The 24,552-nt window shown below is 36.7% G+C and overlaps 1 protein-coding gene across 1 annotated transcript in view; it reads right to left on the bottom strand.

Moving 5' to 3' along the window:
- The window catches only part of LOC120367937 (uncharacterized), a 769,718-nt gene that overhangs the window by 632,034 nt on the left and 113,132 nt on the right, over positions 1-24,552 (bottom strand). Inside the window, exon 2 of the mRNA XM_039479820.2 lies at positions 7,695-7,780. The gene's annotated coding sequence lies outside the window, so the exon portion shown is untranslated. The remainder of the gene's footprint in view (positions 1-7,694; positions 7,781-24,552) is intronic.

Genomic DNA, 24,552 nt, shown 5'->3' with positions numbered 1-24,552 from the left:
GTAGGATCAATTAAAGTAGGAAAAACTGAGAAAGTATAAAATAAAAGATGGGAAGAAGAACCAGGAAATTACATTTATCATATCATGGGATGCACTGTAACAGCAAACATTGGCAAGGGTATAGAACAACTGGGACCTTTGTACACCGCTGCTTGGAGTATAAAGTGGAAAAGTCACTTCTCAGCATTTTGGCAATTTTCCACAATGTTTGACTTTATGACCCAGCAATTTCTCTCCTAGGTGTTTACCCAAAACAAATAAAAACCTAAGTCCACAGAGAAACTTGTACTATAATAGTTCCAGCAACTGTATTCAAAATATCTAAAAACTGGAAATAACCCAAATGTCCAGCAACAAAAACTAAATTATAGAATATTCATATATTCTAATACTGTTTAACAATAAAAATAATGAATTATAATACACAACGACATAGTTGAGTATCAAAAATACAGTGTTAAGTAAGTAAAGACTATGTGCTGTGTGACTTCACTGTGTTTGAAATCTAAATTTAGCAAAAGTTAATCTATCATAGAAATTATAGAAATCAAGTAGTGGCTTCTTGGGGAGAGATGAGAAGGGAAGGATGGAGACTGGACTGGAAGGAGCACGAAGGAACTCCCTGGAGGAATACAAATGCTTTGTATCTTATGTGGGGTAGTAGTACACATATTATACAATTGTCTAAAACTCAAAATCTGCACATGTGATACCTGTGCAATTTTTTTTGAAATAGTTGTATCTTGGTTAAAAAAAATTCTAGGTCACTGAAAATGTAGTATTCACCCTTCCTGAAAACAAAACATTACAAATCAAAATACTTAATTATATTATCTATGAAATCAACCAAAATTAATACAATGACTGAAACCGTGGTTGGAAAAAAGCTTATTAGTGAGCAATAAGAAAACTATAGTGAAAATAAATGTGCTTAGATTTTTAAATTAATTTATTAATTTCTGTAAGAGACAATTAATGTGATAAAATTAATACTTGAATTTTGGCCCAAAATTCTGAAAAGTCATGGGAAAAGATAATGCAGTGGTGAATTTAAAGAAAAGGACATTAGTTTAGTCTTGCTGCAGACAAAGCCAGTATTACTCTCAAATGCCGTATTTTTACACTTATTTATTGTAGACTCCAGTGAATTTTTTTCAATTAAGTTCATGGTTCATGAAATTAGTTTTGAAAATAAAGCTGATGTGGTTGCACTTATTTCTCACACCGCAAAGTAATATAGTGCTCACTGAAACATGTCTTTCTGTCTATTGAGTAGATAGAGCTCAGGTTTAAAAAAAGGCAGCATATAGCTTTATGCAATTAGCTTAGAAAGCAAAATTCAATTATAATTCATCATCTCTCACTCAGGGAAGCTCTACGTATATACTTAAGATTACCTGTTTGGAAGCTGGGATTGCATGTTATGTTTAAAAACAAGATAGAGATCTGTGGAGTTTGTCATTCTGGTCACTTGCTTAGGGAGTAAACATGAGTTAAGAGTAGTTGGAAGTCCATTCAAGAGGGAAAATATATCCTTGCATCATGCATAACTCATGTACCTCTCTCTAGAAGGAAATCTAAGCTGCTACCTGGAGGTGTATTTCCAGTGATAAGCAAATATGCAGTGATAAGCTCTGTGTTGAAATCGAATATTGTGTAGAAAGTTGATTGAATGGAGAGTGTCATGCAGTGTAATCTTTTGAAATACACTATAATTATTTGAATCTTCCCAGCTCCCCACTTTGGCCACTTAATTCTCTGAACCTCTACTACATGAAGAGACTAGAACTTGATTAGAAATAAATGGAATATCTCTTAATGAGCAAGTGGATGAATAAATTGTGGTAAATCCCTGCAAGAGACTATTAGGCATTGAATGAGTAGCTAATTAGATCCGTATTGACATTGTGTATGGTGTGTGATATATTACCTAAGAAAAAGCAAGATTCAGGATAATGTGCATTATAATAATTTATTTTGGTAAAAATGAATCACAAGGTCAAAAATTCCAATGTAGATCTAAAAACGGTGCAACAAACAAATGTCATACTAGAAGAACTAGACCCGGCACGGTGACTCACACCTGTAATCCCAGCACTTTGGGAGGCAGAGGTGGGCGGATCACTTGAGGTCAGGAGTTGGAGACCAGTCTGACCAACATGGCAAAACCCTGCCTCTATTAAAAATACAAAAATTAGCTGGACATGGTAGCACACGCTTGTAATCTCAGCTACTGAGAAGGCAGGAGAGTTGCTTGAACCTGGGGGGCAGAGGTTGCAGTAGGCCGAGATCATGCCATTCCATTCCAGCCTCGGCAACAAAGCAAGACTCCGTCTCAAAAAACAACAACAAAAAAAGAAACCTAATAATACTGTTTGGATTTAAGAGGAAAAACTTAACATATCTGTTTATAATGCACATAGCAACTGCTATAAGGAAATAGCTCAGGAATGCTTAGACTATGAAAGAGAAACCAGAAAGATGAGTTAGCAGGGAGGGAGGGATGGATGGAGGGATGCATGGATGGATGGATGAATGGGAGGAGGAAAAAATAAAGGGAAGAAGGAAAATAATTTTTTTAAACAATCTGAAGACACTGTTCCTTTATTTTTCCAGTATCTTATGTTTTTAATAATAATTCCGTTGCCAAAATAACTTTTTTCCTCTTCATCCTTAGTGCTCTCATATTTCATAATCAGGATCCAGATACGAGTCTTTTCTATTTTAAATAAAACTGCTTTCTTTCAGCTCTGAAAAATATTTTTATATTGCTTTAGATAATTTAGAATCCTCCACTCCCCCTGTTATTTCTTTCTGGCACGACTACTTGCTGGCTGTTGTGTCTCCTTGATAGATACTCTATGTCTCTTATTATTTAAAACGTTCTGTCTTCTTTTCTTGCTGTTCTACATTTTAAGAGTTTCTTCACTTTTTGTCTCTTTTAATTAAAATGATTCTTTCATACACTGTGTTCCATTATATAGCATCCTGCTCTTGCCTTATGGATACAATATCTTTGTAAATTGTTATTTCTAAGTTCTCTTCTGTGCCCTGAATTATGTATTTCTCTCTTTCTCCCTCCCTGCCCCCCCACACAGAGAAATTATATTATGCTAAAACAAGAGACTAGGAGTTGAAATTGTAGTTAGAGAATGAGAGATGTCCATAGATTTCTGGAAGATAGCTAACATATTATTAGGTTGGTGCAAAAGTAATCTGTAGTTTTTGCATTGCTTTATGACAAAAACCGCAGTTACTTCTGCACCAACCTAGTAAAAAGTAATGATGACCAAGGAATAAGTGAGGAGGAAGGAAGAAAAGTTCCATCTTAGAATGGATGCTGAGGAATGTATGTGGCAGAAGCAGCTAACTGACCTGATGAAAATGGGTTGCAGTTCTATTCCCTAGATGACTCCAGGTAATTCAGAACTTTCACTATTGTTTATGAGATCAAATATACAAGGGTGTATAATACATATAGTTTAAAGAATTGGGTGTGTTTCCGTAACCCAGTTTTAAAATTATCCATGTTTTAGAACCTTCCCTGTGTGTCTCTTTCAGATCACATCCCTCTCTCATTCCTGATGTTAATTTATGTGTGAATCATTTTTGTTTCAATTTTTAAAGGTTTTTCTATCTATGTATATGTAAATACATATATCAGATATGATTTTTATAGAATTTATATGATAGATATTATGTATGCATATAACTTAGTTTTATTTGAACTTACATAAATAGACTTATGCTTTAAGTATTCTTCTAAGACTTGCTTCTGCATTCAACATTGTGTTTCTGAGGTTCATCCATGTTGAGGCCTTTAGCTATTATGTATTTATTCATTTTTCACTGCTGAATTTTATTTCATTGCATGACTATATTACTATTTATTGATTCAGTTTTTTTAAATCAAAATTAGGTGGTTTTCAATTTGGGGTTAACCTGAATCACATATCCTGTTACTTGAGTATTGTACACAATTGTCTCTTGAAATAGATTCTTGCATTACAGAAATGCATAGTTTCTATACCATTCTAGATGCTAAACTGGTTTCCAAAGTTCTTGTACTATTTATTACATCCCAACCAACAGTGGATGAAAGTTTCGGTTCCCCTACATCTTAATTTTCAAGCATGTAAAATCTTACCAAAGTGGTAGTATAAAATGGTGTCCCATTTTGGTTTTAATTTTAACTTTTATTGTTACGAATTCATTTTAGGATCATCTTCTATATTTTGAGCCATCTGTATTTTTTTGTTTTTGGCTATTAAAACTTTTGCTTATGCCACCTGACCATTTCTCCCCAAGATTTTAAATATTTTCTTAAACCACTTATAAAAGGGGCTATCAGTTTGCTTATGATCTTTGATACCCACTAATAGTCATATTTGTTACCTATGAAATTTCCATATAGCCCTCCACATTTCTCAGTTCCCTTCTAGTTATATGGAATCACACGGCTAATTTATGAGGAAAGGTTTATGACATGTCGCTCCTAAGCCAAAGCATTTATGAGCTGGCACGTGACCTTCCTATTCTTGCTATCTGTGCCACAGAGACAAAACAAGCCACAGAGTTCTAAAAAGTACAACTACAAGGCCATGAAGGCTCTGTTTGCCTGGATCCCTGAGTGATTCTGAGGAGCAGAGCACATACGCATCGCCACCTACGCCAGACAACTCACACTGGATTTGTACTACGAGAAATGTGAGGGGGAATTTGCTACTACTGCATAGTCTAGTCTAACCCTGAATATACTTGCTCTTCAAGATTTATCAATCAAATGTACAGGCAGGCAGAAGTTTGTTTTGAGATCTGTATTATGTTCCACAAGACCATTAGTCTATTTCAGCATGAACAGCATGCTATCTCAACTAGTATAATAATAATGTTTTTCACTTTCAGTGGAAAAAAGAAAACAATATAACTTGTTCTGTCTTCAGGAGTGTTTTATCTATTTTTATTCTTTTAGATAATTTTATAATCATCTTCTCAAGCTTCATGCCTTAAAAACCCTGCTGGAATTTTGCTTGCAATTCCATTAAATATACAGATCAATTTGGTGAGAATTTACATCTTTGCTCTACCGAATCCTTCATCTAGGTATGTTGTATATTCTGCACTTTATTTAGATTAAAAAAATGTTTTTCAATATATTTTATTTTTCCATAAAGCATTTGTACAACATTTAGTATATTAAACCCTAAGTAATTTATATTTTTATGTTTCTTTTTCTAAATGGCATATGTTAAAACTGCTTCATACAATTAATCACTACCGGTTTGTGAATATTCAATTAATTTTATATTTTGAGTTGTATCCAGCTACCTTAATAATTCTATTATTTCTAATATTTAACTAAACTTTATTTTAGGTGTATCGTATGGACAACTGTATAATCCATGAATAATGAACATTTTATTTTAGCCTTTGAGATATTTATCTTACCTTGCTGATCCTCCCAAGATCTCTAGTATCATCAAGAAAAGAAATTACTATAGCAGGCATTTTTTCTTGCTCATAATCTTACAAGAAATGCTTTCAAACTACTGTCATTAAGTAGGCTATACATTGGACAGAGCCTGCTTTATTAGATTAAGAAGGTTCCCTTCCATTGCTAGTTTGTTGAGAGACTGCTTTATATTTTGTTTTTGTTAATGAATGGTAAATTTTATCAGATGATTTTTCTGCATGTATTGAGATAATCAGATATTTTTTCTCCTTTAATTTGCTAATGAAATGAATCACATTGATGAGTTATCTAATATCAGACTGAGATAAATCTGCCAGTGATAAATATAATTTTTATATTTTGCTGGATTTGGTTCATTCATATCTAGTTGAAGTTCATTCATATCTAGTTTCATATCTGTGCTAGTTAGTAAAATTATCCTGTAACATTCATGTTTTTGTCAGAATTTGGTATCAAGTTTACTTCATCTCATCAATGAGTCGGATAGCATTTCTTATAGAATAACATTTCTTATAGATTGTATAATACCAGAACTATTTAACCAACTATTTATCCTAAGAATATCTAGTAGACTTCACTGAAAATTGGGAACTAGCGCTTTCTTTGTGGAAATATTTTAAACCTCAAATGTAAATCTTTTGAATACTCTAGCTATATCCAGGTTTTCCACTGATAGTGGGTGCAGTTTGGATTATTTGCATTTTCTTGGAAATTATAATTTCAGCTAAGTTTTCAAATTAATTGGCATATATTATGTTATATTCTAAATCTGGCCATTTTTCTTCTATCTGCTGGTTTTCATTAGTGATAGCATCTTTCCTTGTGCATTATAAATTTCTGAACGATGAGCTATTCATTTTTATTTGAAATTTTATCTCTTGGAATTTTTTAATGTGAGTTGGAATTTGAGGTTTTACAAAATGATATACATTTTCATCAGCCAGGTGCCTAAGTGTGTTACCAAATTGGTAATATCTAGTATCACTTACATTAGAAGATCTGAGTGACATTTTCTAGACTGCACATGCAGTGTAAAAACGAACTAAAACCCACTTCAGAGCTGGTTTATGATTACATATTTATAGAAGAGACATTTTCCCTCCATTCAGCATTAAGGTTAAAAACCCCAAGTTTTATTGATGTTCCTTTCTGCATAGAGAGATTTTCTTTCCAATTCACCTTATCTCCAAGGGCATAGCCATTAACGGATGCAAGCACTGTGCAATCTCCAAACACTTTCACTTTGGGTGGGCCCTAAAATTTACCTCTTACACCCTGTATCCTGGAGAGCAATTCAAAAGCTCAAGTTCCCCCAGGGTTCTTAGAATCCCTTAAGGACGCTCCAGCTGCAGTGTTTACCTGAATTATAGGGTTCTGTTTTCACTTCTGGGTAGAGGAACAGCTTGTAGATTCCTTTTTTCCTGTAATGCCAGCTCAATAAAGCACTATGTGATTTAAAAAAAAAATTCCATCCGACATTTTCACTGCTTCAATTGGAAGAGTTAGTGTATCTAATCTAATCTAGTAAATTTCCCAACCCACTTCTTTCATCTTTATCGAATAAATCAGTGCTGCCAAATGGAACTTTCTGTGATGATAATTGACCAATTTGGAAGCCACCAGCCACATGTGGTAATCGAGCACTTGAAATGTGACTCCTGATTTTCAAAGTGTACTTTCATTTTCACTTAATTTTAATTTATTTAAATAGCCACTTGTGTCTAGTGTCTACCTTCTAGGACAATGCAAAAATAGACCTTCATTCTCCCACTGATGGTGCTGACCCATAATGCTCCTATGAGGCATAACTTAGAATTCCATATATAAAAGGAGAGGAGATGCTTGGCTATACAATTTAGAATGCCATAGCCAAGGAAAAAATCCTATAAAAGGATATTTGAGAGACAGCGCCAGTCTTCATCCAGCCTCATTTTCTTTTGTGTAAAAGAAGAATTTCTGGATGTATGGCATCCACCTGGACACATCACAACAAAGGATTTAGCATAGGTTGCAGGATTGCATAAGCCAAAAACAGAAACAGAGCACAGGAAATGGCAGGAGGCACTCCCTAATGCCTTCATTAGAATAAATCTTATCTCAGTGGCCCTGGCCTTGCTTACCAGCCCTAATGAGCCTGCTCTAACTCATCCTGGCTTTCTTTCATGACCAGGCCCAAAAACAGTCATACTTGAGCTCTCATCATGGAATCTCTCCTCATTACCTGTGGCATCTAATCTCTTCTTGGAACTTCAGGGAATCAGCCACTCAGCAGTAGGTCTATTCACAGAAGGTCTCCTCCCAAAGCTGCTGCAAATGAACACAAAAAAAATGTCTATTTCCTTAAGCAATATGGATGAGTGTTTAAACTGTGTCTCTTTGTAGAGTGATGTTCTGCATAGAATAGGCACAGTTGTATGAAAAGAGCCCTGAACTTAGGGTCAGGAGAAACCAGTTCTAACCCCAGCTCTGCCATTAGCCAGTTGCTTGTGCAAGTCACATGGCTGTCCTGGGTACAGTTTCTCCAACTGCAAAAGGAGAATGTTTGACTGCATCAAAATTGAAATCCCTTTCCTGGAGTCTAATGGGAGTTACCCAAAACTAACATATATAAACAGGCAGGAGACTGGAGAGGTTAAGGTTTTTGGTTTCTATGCTGCTGGGTCCTTGTAACAGGTCAATCCCACTAGAAGGAAAACCAGCCTCAAACTGGTAACTGGGGACTTGATGATCAAAGTGGCACTAAATGAGGACTTTGGAGACAAAGTCTGGTGCACCATAGGACTTTCCTCATTGACATGGAGAGAAAGGCGCCACTCATCTGGCAGGCCTGGTGGGGATTCCATGGGTCCACAGCTCCTTCTCTTTTTGTTCCATCTGGAGCTTTTCAACCTGGCCATGAAGGGTGGTAGTTTTGAGCCATCAGTGTCACCTCATAGGATCTTTCTTCCATAGCAATCATTATTACTTCTATTTCTCTTAGTTCCTCTGCACTCCATCCTGAATGACGAGTTTTCTAGTTTAGGGAAAATTAAATACTTACTGTTTCTAAGAGTATTTCTGGGTCACTTTCTGGGATTTTTGTCCTCTCTTTAAGGATAATATTTTATTTCTCACTGGCATGCATTTCACTTTTATAAATGAAAACTCCTCCTACCTATTGACTGTCTGAAAAACTGGAAACCATAGGATAAACTCATTTTAATATAACATGTCAGTTATATTTTAAAATAATAGGTGCTAAATTTTAAAATGTGTATTTGTTGTTTGGAAAAAAAAGTACAATAAACACATCAAATGATACTCAAAATCTGGAAACATAGGTGAAATCATATACATACTATATGTTACATAGATGGGAAAATTGAGTTTCACAGTGGCTAAGAGCTCAGGGTTGGTAGGTAACAGGTCAGATCCAGAATTCAAGCCCATATTGGTTTGTCTCCAATGCTATGTAGCTTGTCCCACATTAGGTGTAAACATCTCAAATCAGAAACAGTCCCATAACACATGTATATAAGTTTTCTCATTGGGAGCTTATAAATAACAGTCCAACATACCAACCAATCACCTTGAGAGTGATTAAAGTTGAGATGCTTTCTTTAAATACATTATACTGTATACATTTGAGGTTTACGACATGATGTTATGGAATACATATAGATAATACAGTTACTTATTGGAGCAGACTAACATATCTATCATCTCATACTCTTGTATGTGTGACAAGAGCAGCTAAAATCTATGTATTTAACAAAAATGCCTAATAGTTCTCAGGTAGTACATGAGATCTCTAACTTGCTTGTCCTACATAGATACTTTCAATACACAATAGAAGGATTAAACTAAGCTTTAGCTATTTCAAGATGTAAAAAACAAACTATCTTTTCATTATCTTCATTTTTTCTGAAACAGAGTCTGGCTCTGTTGCCCAGGCTGCAGTACAATGGCACAATCTCAGCTTACTGCAACCTCCGCCTCCCAGGTGCAAGCAATTCTCCTGCCTCAGCCTCTGGAGTAGCTGAGATCACAGGTGTCCACCCCACACCTGGCTAATTTTTGCATTTTTTTTTCTTTTTTTTTTTCTTTTTTGAGACAGAGTTTAGCTCTTGTTACCCAGGCTGGAGTGCAATGGCGCGATCTTGGCTCACCGCAACCTCCGCCTCCTGGGTTCAGGCAATTCTCCTGCCTCAGCCTCCTAAGCAGCTGGGATTACAGGTACGAGCCACCTTGCCCAGCTAATTTTTGGTATTTTTAGTAGAGACGGGGTTTCACCATGTTGACCAGGATGGTCTCGATCTCTCGACCTCGTGATCCACCCGCCTCGGCCTCCCAAAGTGCTGGGATTACAAGCTTGAGCCACCGCGCCCGGCCCTTTTTTTTTTTTTTTTTTTTTTTTTTTTTTTTTTTTTTTTAAGTAGAGACCAGATTTCACCATGTTGTCCAGGCTGGTCTCAAAATCCTGACCTCAGGTGATCCACCAACCTCAGCCTACCAAAGTGCTGGGATTAAAGGCAGAACCACCATGCCTGGCCTCTTTTCATTATCTTTTCTAAAGCATTTTCTGAAAACATTTGTTCATGTTTCAAAAGGAAACACTTTCATCCTAAAGCCAATCCTGTGTACAATGAACTTGTCTTCATTCTATGACCTTAGCTGTATGTGCATGTCAATGTCCTCCACCAGTCACAGGGTGCTGTCATGTCTAACTTGTTTATCCAATGCATGGCACAGTCCCCTCAGCAGCTATGATGACATAGCCTTAAGAAATCATCAAATGTTTGGGCTGAACAGGACCTTAAAATAGGCCTCCCCACTTCACAGATTAGTAGATTGAGACCCATTTATTCATTTGGCACACGCCTACTGTGTGCCTTCAGTGGGTGAGAAAAAGATGAATCACCTCAAAGACAACAAAAGACAGCCCAAGAACACTCATGGCCCATATCAGACTTGAAATAATCGTATTAATAGTTGAGACAATGGTGATAAGAATGCTTGGGATTTAAATGCAATAGCACACATCTGACATAATTTATGAAAGTATTAATGGCAAGAGGTTTCGTGAATACAAACTCAGTAAGTATGAAGGGAAGGAAGCCTGGGGAATGTTTTTAAGTATTAGGATCTGAGGACCTCAGAGAAATATTTCAAAGCTTATGGAGCAATGCCACTTAAGTTGGAGAGACATGACTTGATGGAATAGTTGAGCATTTAACAAAGTAATACAGAGAAAAAGTCAAGCTGTGGGGTGGCCTGGTGACCAAAAGGTACAAGGTGGAGCACATGAGGCTCTCCAGCCTTCAGACATCGAAAAGCCATTTCTCCTTTGGGTGGAACCAGTTTCTCCAGACTCATCTTTCTCGCCTCCATTCTGCTCTGCAAGTGAAATCTAAGGGCACTCTTACCTAGACAGATACTGAATTACAAATGAAATCAGTCATCCTTGGCAAATCAAGGAGGTTAAGGGGAAAAATAAACCCTGTTCTACATCACCTCCCTGACAAGGCAGCAAGCTCGTGGATAAGAACAGCGGAGCACTGAGGAGTGTAATGAAAACTCCCATGTTTGTTCTAGAAAACTGTGCTCCCAAGACAACACCAATTCTTCCAAGGGATGCTTGGCCTCTGGGCATGTCCAATTACCCTTGAGGAATAATGTGGTTATAAAGAGCCTATGACAGCTGTTGTATATGCCTCTCAAGTCTCCCCCATCACCTCTGGGGGTGGGGACTTACCAGACAACTCTCCCTTTGGCTTATTCATGGCCTCAAGAAGGCTACCTTTAAAACTGAATGTTTCGGATACCTGAGGATCTAATCCATGGAGATGGGTCCTCTTTGTGTCTAAACCATATTTGTTCTAAGGACTCAAGTGTTTCCACACAGGTTTGGAGGGTGTGTGAGGTGGGACCACTAAGAGAAATTTAATGGAGATCTGGAAGTCTAAGCCACAACATTGATTCAGGGATACTGGAGCAGTGTTACAGGTAGGGGAGTGAGTTCTTTGAAGTAGCCCCTAAGTATGTTTGAGATTAAAGGGTGGATAGAGACTCTCATAAAAGAGCAAGTGAAAAGGTAAAATTGTGTTATTACACTTTCCATGACACTCGGAGAGAACAGTTAGCCAACAGAACTGGGGTCAGTAAGACCAGGAATTGGCACTCTCAGCACAAAAGTCAGCAGCCTCCATATTACAGATCAGCTGATTTCATGAGGACGTTGGCAGGCTCCAGGCCCAAGGCAGTAGTGATCATGCCTGAGGATACGTAGGGATTGATTAGCAAAAGAATTCAAGGCAGAGTGACTCCTTTTTCCCTTCTTCACTGGGAAAGAAGCGTAGAGTACGTGTCCTCCTGTGTCCCCTTCCCAAGACAAGAGATTTATTTGCAGAATGTATGTAAGAAACTTGTAAGGACATCCCAAAAAGAGTCAGAAGGAGGAATTTGACAGAGGTTGTTGTTCTTGCAGCACATTTGGTGCTGGTGTAACCTTTAAAATCAAGGTTAAGTTAAAAAACAAAACAAAACAAAACCAAACCTGTGCTTTTTTTTTTTTTTTTTTTTTTTTAAATACAATGTACTTGTAGAATTCGACTGCTCGGTATATCATAAAATATGGTTTCCACCTTTCTAGTCTTCTTATGGATCCTCCGGCATCTTCTCTGTGTATTGCCATGAGTGTTTCATCACAAAAAAAGCACCAGCTGAGATGAGAACAATAACTTCTTTGAATGGAGAAATGTCAGTGGCTTCTGAAAATAACATACAGCAATTTCTACTGCACTGAACCAAATGCCAAGAAGAGGTTCTAGAAGACATATTCTATCTGTGGCTGTCAAAATACATCCGCTGCCCCTTACACATTTTACTTAAAAGATCACCTCTGTGAATATTGCATTCACTATATACTGATGAGGGCTGGCCTTTGTGACTATAAATATGTGTATGTTTGGTTGAATATACGCCACATTTGTATTCTTGTTTATTTTGTTCTACAGTGAATGTACTTATTCAGGCAGTTACCAACACAAACGACTGATATACATATGAATAAGAAACGGGGGTTTAGGTATGCTATACCACACCTTCTTGCTCCAATTCAAGACATCCATGGAGTTACCAAAGTAGGGAGGCTCTGGGCCTTATGTAGAGAGAATTAACAACTGATTAGTGTTCATAAGTATCATTCTCACCTACATGCTGTTGAGTAGGATAGATTGCCTCTTGTACTTTCAGATAAACCTGTCTGTGCTACTTTTGTTCACAGGAGGAGATCCTTAGCAAGTAGCTTCACCTCTCTTGGCTCAATTTTCTGATTCATAAAATAAGAATAACAGTATCTGCTTTTTTCTCCCTCACAGGATGAATGTAAGATATCATTATATAAAGTGGAAAATTACAAGGAAAAGGTATTTCTTTTTTATTACAATTATACTTTTTTAACAAAAAAGTATCAATTGAAAGCTAAATGGAACCTTTAAGAAGAGTCCCTCTCACAAACTAAAATATTATAATGCTGAATTCCAAAGTAATATATTAACAAGTCTTTAGGATCAAAGCTGTCTCAATAGCTACAGGGAGTCTAAGGGGGTTACTTTGTGTCCTCAGGAGGAGCAGCTTTGCTTTTTGGAATCCATCCCATGTTGGTAACAGAAGCAGAAGTAACAGAAGCAAACTCTTGGAGGTCCAGTGTTCCCTGAGACCCAAGGCAATTAGCCTTTCTTTTCTGTAGTCTGGGTACTTCATAACTCAGGGTGATACACACCATAATTCTTTGCTCTATGGTTTGGAGGATAAAGAAGTGAAAATTATATGTCAGAGCTTTCTCACCTGAAAACACTGAAAAAGAAATTTAGGTGGAAAAAAAAAAGTTAACTAACTCACACACTTAATTTGTTAAGACTCCAGGTTTTATGTTCTATGCTTATTTTTTTACTAGAATTTTAAAAGAAATTAACCAAGTTTGTTCCCATAAGTACTCATTTCTCCAGCAAATCAAAGATACCATTTGGCCCCTTAGCTGATTGCAAGAGGTCCCTCATCAGATGAGCTTTCGGCAAGAGGAAAATAAAAATTTTAGCATCTTTACCTGTTATAGATCCCAGGGGCCAGACATCTAATTTCTATTCATGTTTCATCTGTTCTGTTTGTGGCTCTGGGAATCAAGAACTCTTACCTGTCACCATGAAGCAGGTGGTTGCTGGGGATGAGGCTGATGGGAGCCCCACCCCTCCCATGAAGCAAGTTAAGCCCGTGTGAACAGGGTTAAGCATCAGGAATGCCAGCAGTTACATCTGGATGCTGGTTCAAGTTTCTGCCCCACCCCATCCAAGGTAAACAGAGGAAAGGGTGGCAGCATTTTACTAACTGAAAGTGAGACTTGAGTATTTGTAAATGTCAGGAATGAAAAGATTAACACTTACAAAAATGTTATATTTGCCAAAAAAAAAAAAATCTAAGGATGCTTTACAATTCTACTTTTTAAAATATCCTCATATGAACCAAAATAAGCATTCAATAAAAATATTCTTACTTGGTTTTATGTTATTTTAGAAGTATTTGGATTTTTCACAAAACTACACAGGTGGAATATGTACATTCTGACACGCATACTATATGATATTAGATGAAATAGTCACATTAGTAATAATTCCATACTTAGAAGTTTATGTCACATAATTTTTTGTACAGTACTCAAGTATAAGTGCTTTGGAGAAATCATTGACTTTTAAAAAGTTTTTTGTTTTTGGTTTTTGGTTTGAGACAGAGTTTTGCTCTTGTTGCCCAGGCTGGAGTGCAATGGTGGAATCTCCTCTCACTGCAACCTCCGCCTCCCAGGTTCAAGCTATTCTCCTGCTTCAGCTTCCCAAGTAGCTGGGATTACAGGTGCGCGCCACCACACCCAGCTAATTTTTTGTATTTTTAAGTGGAAATGGGGTTTCACCATGTTAGCCAGGCTGGTCTCCAACTCCTGAACTCAAGTGATCCACCCGCTTCGACCTCCCAAGGTCCTGGGATTACAGGAAGGAGCTATCATGCCCAGCCAAAAGTATTAACTTTTTAAAATTAAACTTCTTTTCAGAAATTACACAATAACATGTATTCAAGCTCACTGGTACAAAGATATATTAAGAAAGAGTTAACAGATAGATCCTTATTTCCAGAGAATCATTTCACATATTTCCCTAAGACTCCACAAATGTGTCACGTTTTATAATGTTTTAACAAAATGAGTTTGTATTATTTACATTACTCTTCAACCTTCTCTTCTCAATTAGCAATCATTCATGAATATTCCTCCAAGTCACTCGTGAATATCTACTTATTCCTTATTATACCTACAAAATGTTTCAGTCTATGGATGTACCACAATTTACCCAATCCTTGCACAGATGATGGGCATTCAGTCTGTGTCCAGGTACTTGGTTTTGTTTTGTTGGTGACTGTTTATTTTTTTAGGACAAATGGTTCTATGACACCTTGCTGAATTTGATACACATATCTTTGAGTCCTGCCACTGTTACTAACGGGATGGATTTCCAAAAGCAAAATGGTTGGGTTAGAGGGCACATGCATTCTTAGTTTAACAATTATTGATTGTTTGTTTTGTAAATGCTGTAGCAATTTATACACCCACCATCAATGTATGAAAGTGCCTATTTCCTTGAGTCATTGCCAGTTTTGAATGTTGCTGTACTTAAACATTTTTGTCATTTTAATAGCTGTTGGTTGACCTTTAGCTTTAAAAAGGGCTTTGCAATTGCAATCCTCTTTCTCCTTTGTATTCTAAAAGTCTCTACACTGTACTGTTATAAAATATTCTTTATTTTATTATTTTACTATTTACTTTTTATTGATACACAATAGATGCACATATTTTCAGAGTATATGTGATATTTTGATACGTTCATATAATGTGTAAAGATCAAACCTGGGTAATTAGGATAGTCATCACCTTAAATATTTATCTTCTTTATGCCTGGAACATTCAAATTATTCTCTTCTAGCTATTTTGAAATGTATAATAGATAAGTACTAAAATATTCTACATTTTAAATAAAAAAGCCTGTACATGCTTATTTTTTCCCATCAGATTTTAATTACACTAACAATTTTGTAACAGAACAGATGTAGAAAGCAACCAGTATCCCTTCCTAAATATTTTCCTGACCTTGCTCATATGCATTTGGGTATTATAGATATGGTTCTAGCACATTACAATTTTTCACTTTTAATTTTTACTAAACATTAACAAGCTAAGTACTTTTCCATTAAATGGCTGCTAAATATTTTAAGGTTGCATCTATAAACTACTTAATAATTCACCTATTATTGAAAGTCTAGATGACCTCCTGGTTTAGCAATTAGAGGTAATTGTGAAGTGAAAATATTCATGAATACAAAATAATTCTTTCTGAAATATTTTCTTCGAATAAATTTCCAAGAACAGAATAGCATACACATGTTAACAGATGTTGAGACATACTGACAAATTATTTTTCAAATGTGTTGCACACACTTAGTTTTGCACAAGCAAAGAATTAGGTTTATGAATGGCATTTAAACATATTTATAGACCCATAAATCATTATTTTCAATGAGGTTTTTGACACTTTAAAACAATTTTATGCTTTTAGAAACCTGTGGCTATTTTGGGGGGAGACAGTGACCAGAAGAAGGAGCAAGCAGGGATCTAAGGCCCCAGTCATTTTTTATTTTTGACTGAGGAACTGATTCCTGGGTGTGTTTAGTTCATGAAAACTAGAAGAGCAGGAAACTGAGGATTTGAGCATTTTCTCTGTGTATGTTATACTTCCATAAATGTTCAAGAAATGCACTGCGGGAATTTCTTAGAAATGTCAGTCACATCACAGAAAGAGGAACAACCTGGAACATTTTGCTGAGCATCTCTTCAGTCAGAAGTAGATTTCTATTTATACTCACATGTTCATATAAACCATCAAGGATATTCAAAAGCACCAACTATGTGGTTGATAGAAAATGACCTGCAGTCCAAAATGACAGAACATTCTTTGTTTTCTAAACTTCAGCAGAAATCTAACTATGGCACCATTAGGAAAGTAAGACCTATCAACTTTGAGTTTATTCTCAGAATAAACTCACCTAGGGACAAGGCCCAGAGGGGTCAAATGACTGGTCTAAGACACACAGCTAACTGGTAGCAGACCTAGAACCAAACCCAGGTCTCAAGGTCACCATCACATGACTTTCTTCAATATAGCAGACTGCCTTCTCTCCTGTCTGAGACAAGCATCCAAAAAAAAAAAAAGGAAAGAAAAGAAAAAAAAGACACCAATTAAAGTCCTTCAGTGGCTTTCTATCAGGTTTGATTTAAGTTCTCTAATTAAGACCTTCCCCAGTCTAGTGTTCTCTGTCCTATGTTTGTGTTATTTCCCAAAACACACTGTTATCCTGGGAGAATTACATACTTTTATGTTTTGTACCTATTACCTCATTTAAACTATCCACACAGTAGTCCTATAAAGTAGGTTTTACAGATAAGGACTTTTCTAAGAGCACATAGCTACCACATTTCATCGAGTTCTGTTTGATTTCAAAACCCAAGTTCTAAACCACTCTTGCCTGCTGCTTCTGTTCTTCAGTCTATTGTAGGCATGAGTCTTGACAGTCACATGCACATTTATAGGCAGTGTCTCTCTCATTTGCCCTTTCTTACAGCCCAGCCCTTTGAGCTAAGCATTTTTACTTTCTCCATTTACAGTTGAATAAATGGAGGCTCAGAAAGGTGAAGTGACTTGCTCAAGGTCACACTACAGTTACAATCTGTACTGTATAATTCCCTAATTCCGTATGATATTTCAATTAATTACCTAAATATTTACTGAAGACTTACTTGAAGAGCATTATACTGGATACTCTGGGAATTAAAAAGATTGTTCATGAATTACTTCCTGTATGTTCATGAATTACTTCCTGCGTGCTCATGAACTGCTTCCTCATATGTCTCCTCCAACTAGTGTATGAGATCCTAAACAGAACAGAGCTTGTCCTGTATTGATCATCAGTCTCCCACAATGCTTCGTCCAGCCTGGGACCCAGAATCAATAAGTACACATTATTAGACAAATTATCTCCAGCCCTTTTGTCTACTGCCAAGATAATCAGATGTCAATTACCCACCAGATATTTTGATCCTGTAGTTGACTGCAAGTCATTCATCCTTTGGGTACCATTACTTCCTTTCTTAAAAAAACACTTCAGAAAAATAAAATGTTAAACCAGCCTTAGGCAACAAATATGAATTTCAACCTCCAAAAACATATATAAAACACTGTCTGGTTTGCCATCAGAAATTCTTTCCTAAGATGATAGTAAACATACATGTTCCAGAAAAAAATACAATAAAATTTAAGCATTAACAAATCAAAAATGCTTTGAAGTCACATTTAAGAATAAAGCTCAATGACACTAAAAGCACAAATGACAAAAGAAAAACAGAAGGTCTTCATCATAAATAAAAACTTTTTTGCTTCAAAGGACACTACCAAGAAAGTAAAACCACACCCTACAGAATGTGAAATAAATATTTGCAAATCATACATTTCTTAAGAGACCTGTGTATAAAATCTGGAATATGTTCTAGTACCTAGAACTCCTACAGTTAATACTAAAAAGAAAAATTACCAAAGTTACAAATGGGCAAAAGATCTAAATAAACATGTCTCCAAATAAGATATGCAAACGGCTAATAAGCACATGAAAAGATTCTCAGCAGCATTAGCCACCAGGGAAATGCAAACCAAAATCATAATGAAATACAACCTCACACCATTAGGATGGTTTCAATAAAAAAAGACAGATAATAAATTTCAATGAAGATGTGGAGAAAATGGAATTCTCACACTTTGCAGGTGGGAATATGAAACAGTGCAGTCACTTTGGAGAAGAGTCTGGCAGTTCCTAAAAATGTTAAATATAAAGTTACCATATGACCAAAAATTCTATTTCTAGTTATACACAGAAGACAATACAAACATATTTTTACACGAAAACCTGTCATTCCTACTAGCCAAAGGTGGAAACAATCCAGATGTTCATCAATTGATAAATGGATGAACAAAATGTGGTATATCTATACAATGCAGTATTATTTGGCCATAAAAAGAAGTGATGTATAAACACATGCTACAATGTGGATAAACCTTAAACACATTATGCTAAGTGAAATATGCCATTTGCAAAAATACCACATATTGCATGATTCCATTAGGATGAAATATCCAGGACAGGCAAAACTATAGAAACAAAGTCGATTAGTGGTTGCCTAGGTAAGTGGAGGTGGGAAGAAAGGTAGAGAGCAAATGAGGAGTGACTAGTGTACTAAAGAGTATAAGATTTTGGGGAGAAGTGATAAAAAATTTTAAAAATTCATGGTGGCGATGATTGCACAACTCTGAATATACTAAAATCATCAAATTGTATACTTTAAATGACTGGATTGTATGGTTATGTGAATTATATATCAACAATCCTCTTTTTTAAAAAAATACAGATAATACAATCAGAAACCTCATAAATATTACAAGAAAATGCTTGATGACATATATTTACATTCAAAACAAGCTAATCAATGCACATCTTGCTTGTGGTTCATTTCTGTGAGTTTTTCTGTTTGGCATGTACATGTGATTTTTTTTCATGATAATCATTGTACTAACCGGCAAAAACTAGAAACCAACTGCTTGGAAATGAAAGGAAAGTTGTCAGGTTCCCAGAACTGGAAAAACAGGCTGAATACAGATTTGGTATGTTACCAGCTAAAGTTATGTGCATTGTTTCACTCATTGGAAGAAAACAATTTTCCATTTGGAAAAGAAGATGATATGATATTAAATGTCACCAATATCTTCTGGAAATTTAACACATGATGGCTACAGGAAAACCGATAGCCTATTCAAAACTCAAAACCCAGTTAATATGCAACCCTCCCTTTCCCGCCACTATTCTGAGTAGACTAATTTCAGCACAGGGTTTCTGTGTGTGTGTATGTGTGTGTGTGTGCGTGCGTGCATGTGTGTGTGTTGAGAAAAGGGAAACTTACTATGATACCAGTAGTAACAATTTTAAGGTTTTTATGAAATGAATGTTATCAAGCAATGAGAATAAACAAATTACAATCACACACAAAAAAATTTGGAGAAAATCTCACAATCATGATATTAAGCAAAAAAAGCCAGGTATCATGCATGATTTCATGAATGTAAAAGTTAAAAGGAGACCAAGCTTAGGTATGCTATTAGAAGTCAGGAAAGTGGTTATCCTTAGGAAAGCTGGGAGTGCAGAGGGCATCTGGGAACCTCTGGGGCACTAAGAACATTCTGTTTATTGTTTTAAATGGGGTCTATATTTTCATTTTGTGCCAGATCTGCAAATTTTATGTTAATTATGTGCCCTTACTCTACTCATTTAACACATTGACTGGGTCTGGAATTTAAGAAAAAAAATTTTTATAGCAGCCGTGCAAAGTGTCATGTATCAAAAGTTCAGAGCAGGAAAAACTAATCAATGCAGTCAAGCCAGTCTGAAGAAACAAGAATTCCTGCCCATAATGAGAAGTGCCCCATTGCTGGTATCATTCATCTTTGATTCATAGCTTCCTCACCGTTTAGAGGGGAGAAAAAAAGGAAAATAAGATGAACTGACCATCTTTTAACCTGAATATGAAGCAGATATAAAACATTACCATCTACTCTTTTCTCTTTCCACCAAGGTGAGAAACAATACATTTGATCACCAATTACTAATTAATCATGATGTTTTATCCATTAGTTTTCAAAAAAATGCTGTCTGAATCCTTTAATCTTGTGATTTTAAAAAAAATTTTACATATGCCTACCTTGCCTCCAGCACTAGATTGTTGATTGTTAAGCCTCTTAAATACCATACATTCCCTCAAGCAACTGACATCCATGTCCAACATCGTATAGCCTCTATGGTGTCGGGAGACAAATGTTGCTTTGAATTTTGGTGGTTGTTTTGATTTTTGTTATATTTTTATGTGTTTTTTGTTTTGCTTTGTTTTGCTTTGCTGTTTGCTTTAAATTAAAATCTCAAAAGTTGGCTAGATGTAGTGGCTCAAGCCTGTAATCCCAGTACTTTGTGGGGGCCAAGGCACGTGGATTGCTTAAATCCAGGAGTTTGAGACTAGCCTGGGCACCATGATGAAAGCCTCATGTTTACAAAAAATACAAAAAATTAGCCAGTTGTGGTGGCATTTGCCTGTGGGCCCAGCTACTCAGGAGGCTGAGGTCAGAGGATCACTTAAGCCTGGGCCATCGAGGCTGCAGTGAGCCACGATCACACCACCACACGTCAACCTGAGCAACAGAGCAAGATCCTGTCCCTAAAAAAACCCTCCAAAGTTAACAGTTTGCGTTTTCTTAAAAGGGCTTAAAAAGAGTAGCATAAGGTCTTGCAATACTTTCACTATTACATGTATTGATCGACTTACAGCCTATGCAACTTACGACCATTCGACTTTACGACCACAATCGCTAGCCACGACTGCTCTGCGTCTGGCAGCACAAACGTTGCCCAGCTGGGCGTACGACAGTGCGGACCAGCTTCCGGCAGCACTACAATCTCCGCGTGCACCATTTCAACTGTACATATAGCCTACTCGACTTATGACCAAATCGTGTTAAGACCGTTCCGGGGTTCCACCCGTGGTCGTAAGTTGAGCACTAGTTGTACTGTAAGACTGTACAGTCCTCAGCAATTTTGACCTTAAAATGATCCAGCGTAACACATGAGAGGCACAAGGACTTTGAAGTAAGATCAATGTTTATTGAAAACCCCAGCTCTACCACCAAATATTTTGTATCTGTCTTGGAGCTACAACTAAACCATTCTCTGAGCCTCAGATTCTAATAGGTGAAACGGAAATTTTATTACCTGTTACTGTGAAGATTATTGTGAAGTCTAAATGAAATGTGGAAAAAGCTTCAGAAACTGTCTTGGACTATAAGTCAAGGAGGGGAAGAGAGTAGCAGTTTATACAAATAAATAGCGTATATTATAAATCACTAAAGTATCATTTTGTACCATATTCTGTCTGAAGTTCTCTCCTGTAGTCCTTATGTCAGCCCTTAGAGGTTGTGATCCTCCTTTATAATGGAAATAAACAAGATTCAGATGAATGTGCCTAATCTTAGCAGAGCCAATTATCCATGACACCCAGCCTCCATGAGTGACTGACATATTACTCAAATGAAATTTGAGGGTGTTTCATTTGAGGGAGAACATCCAGGTCACCATCTTTTTATCAGCCAGCTGCTTTTTGCATCTTCCTTACTTGCAGACAAATTACTACTACATAGTACATTTTCTATAGTGAAGCTAAGCATGAAGCATCAGGACTGGTATGAACAGGGGCATGGAGGAGAATGTGTTTTAACCATGCCATAAATACCTTATTGCATATGACTTTTACAGAAATGTGACAAGAGCAACAGGAAGAAAGAGGCAACTTCGAAATCTCAGTGCTCTTGGGTTCATTCTTATCACATACTGGTGGCCTGGCACCCACGGAAAGACCTTGGGGCAGAACAGGCAGACTCTCTGAAGCTAGGTCACTATGGAACATTTCTGACACTCAAAAGTCACTGCTCCGCCTTTTTCCTTTTCTGGACTAATGCCCGTCAGGTCAGTAGGTAAATGTCCTCTGAGATAGGAAATATACTAACAACACAAACCAGCATTCCACAGACCCTAATTATCCACCCATATCAGCACAAGGTAAGTACAGTTTTCCCTCTTTAGCACAAAGCATTTAATTCTCCCAAGCCCTCTTGATAAGAAAATTTACAATTATACAACTTGGAACCCTAAAGTTCAAACAAGTTTAGATTTGACAAAATTCACTGAATTGTACCTTAGGATTTGTACATTTCATCATATGTAAATTCTACCTTAAAAGCAACAACAACAGGCTGGGTGTGGTGGCTCATGCCTGTAATCCCAGCACTTTGGGAGGCCAAGGCAGGTGGATCACTTGAGGTCAGGAGTTTGAGACCAGCCTGGCTAACAGGGTGAAACCCCATCTCTACCAAAAATACAAAAATTAGCCCGGTGTGGTTGCGGGTGCCTGTAATCTCAGCTACTCAGGAGGCTGAGGCACAAGGATCATTTGAACCTGGGAGGCAGAGGTTGCAGTGAGCCAAGATCAGGTCACCGCACTCCAGCCGGGGCAATAGAGCAAGACTCAGTCTCAAAAACAAACAAACAACAGCAACAAAAAACAACAACAACAAAAACATGACTACACTTTAACCATAGTGATTACAATTTTAAAAAGTGATTACAGCAAGTGTCAGTGAGGATGTGGATCAACTGGGATGCTCGTTAATGGTTGGTGTGTAAACTTGTGCAAACACTTGGAAGACCATGTATCCATATATTAGTCTGTTCTCACACTGCTACAAAGATACTTCCTGAGACTGGGTAATTTATAAACAAAAGAGACTTAATTGAATTACAGTTCCACATGGCTGGAGAGGCTTCAGGGAACTTATGATTATGGAGGAAGGTGAAGGGAAGAAGCAAGATACATCCTACATGGTGGCAGGAAAGACAGAGAAAGGAAGGGATACTGTCACTTTTAAAACCATCAGATTTTATGAAAACTCCCTCATTATCAGGAGAACAGCATAGGGGAAACTGCCCCCATGACCCAATCTCCTCCCACCAAGTTCCCCCCCTAGACACATGGGGATTACAATTTGAGGCAAGATTTGAGTGGAGTCACAGAGCCAAACCGTATCAATCAGTACTTCCAAATAACAGATACACATGGTATGTTTTAATGATTCCACTTCTAGGTATGTACCCAACAGAAATGTACATATATGGCTACAAAAAGCTATACTAAAAAATTCACAGTAGCAATTGTTTTAATAGCTAAAAACTAGAAACAACTCAAATGTCACAATAGAATAAATAAATTACAGTATGCTCATAAAATGGAATACTATGTAACAGTGAGAAAGAACAAATTATTGCTACACGCTACAAAGTAGGAAACTCTCTCAAACATAATAATTCAGTGAAAAAAGCCAGACACAAAAGAATATGGACTGAATGACTCTTTTACGTAAAATAATGAGGCAGAACTAATCTATGGTGATAGAATTTAAAATAGTGGTTTCTTTGTGTGATTGAGAAGAGTAGGGCAGGGCCTGAGGAGAGCTTCTGGATGCTAGAAATGTCCTATTTCTTCAGCTGGGTACAGTTCTCATGTGTGCTCAGTTTATGAAAATTCATTGAGCTGTGCAATTAGTCTGTGTATCTTTGTCTATGTAAATTAGACTGCAATTTTAGAAATTGCTAAAAGATTTCAGATGTTCAACTTGAAAATTAACCTATGCAAGTCTTTAAAAATATACGTTTTCTACATTTCTTAGAAGAAAACAGTAAGAGCAGTAAACTAAATAATGAGATCCTCTGTGACTATTTGCAAATGTTTAAGTAGTAGCAATAGGTACTGTAGGAGGCAGAGTAATGATCCTCCAAAGATGTCCACACCCTCTTCCCTGCAATCTGTGAACATGTTACCTTACATAGCAAAACAGACTTTGCAAGATATTGGGCAAATAATAAAAAAAACTTGTGTTAGAGAGGAGGAACAGGTTCAAGACATCTATATACAACATGGTGACTATAATTCATAACAATATATTCTATACTTGAAAATTGCTAAAAGGGTGAATTTTAAGTGTTCATGCCACAAAAAAAAAAAATTATGGAGAGGTAATGCATATGTTAATTAGAGTGATTTGGCCATTCCATGATGTATAGATGTATCAAAACCCATCATGCTGTACAACACTAATTACTTTTGAAAGGAACTTTATAGATGTAATTCAAGTTATTCTGAGATTATCCTGGATTATCAAGATGGTCACAGTCTATCATATAATTTCTTAAAAGCAGAGAACATTTCCTGGTCATAGTCCCATACACATACAGAGGTGTATGATGGAAAAAAAGTCACAGAGATTTAGTATTGCTGGCTTTGGAGCTGGAGCAAGCAGGTATTAATA

The sequence above is a fragment of the Saimiri boliviensis genome, chromosome 9, assembly GCF_048565385.1.
Source record: "Saimiri boliviensis isolate mSaiBol1 chromosome 9, mSaiBol1.pri, whole genome shotgun sequence".
NCBI lineage: Eukaryota > Metazoa > Chordata > Mammalia > Primates > Cebidae > Saimiri > Saimiri boliviensis.
The sequence above is the reverse complement of the archived record's forward strand: the minus strand, read 5'-3'. Positions and strand labels throughout refer to the sequence as shown.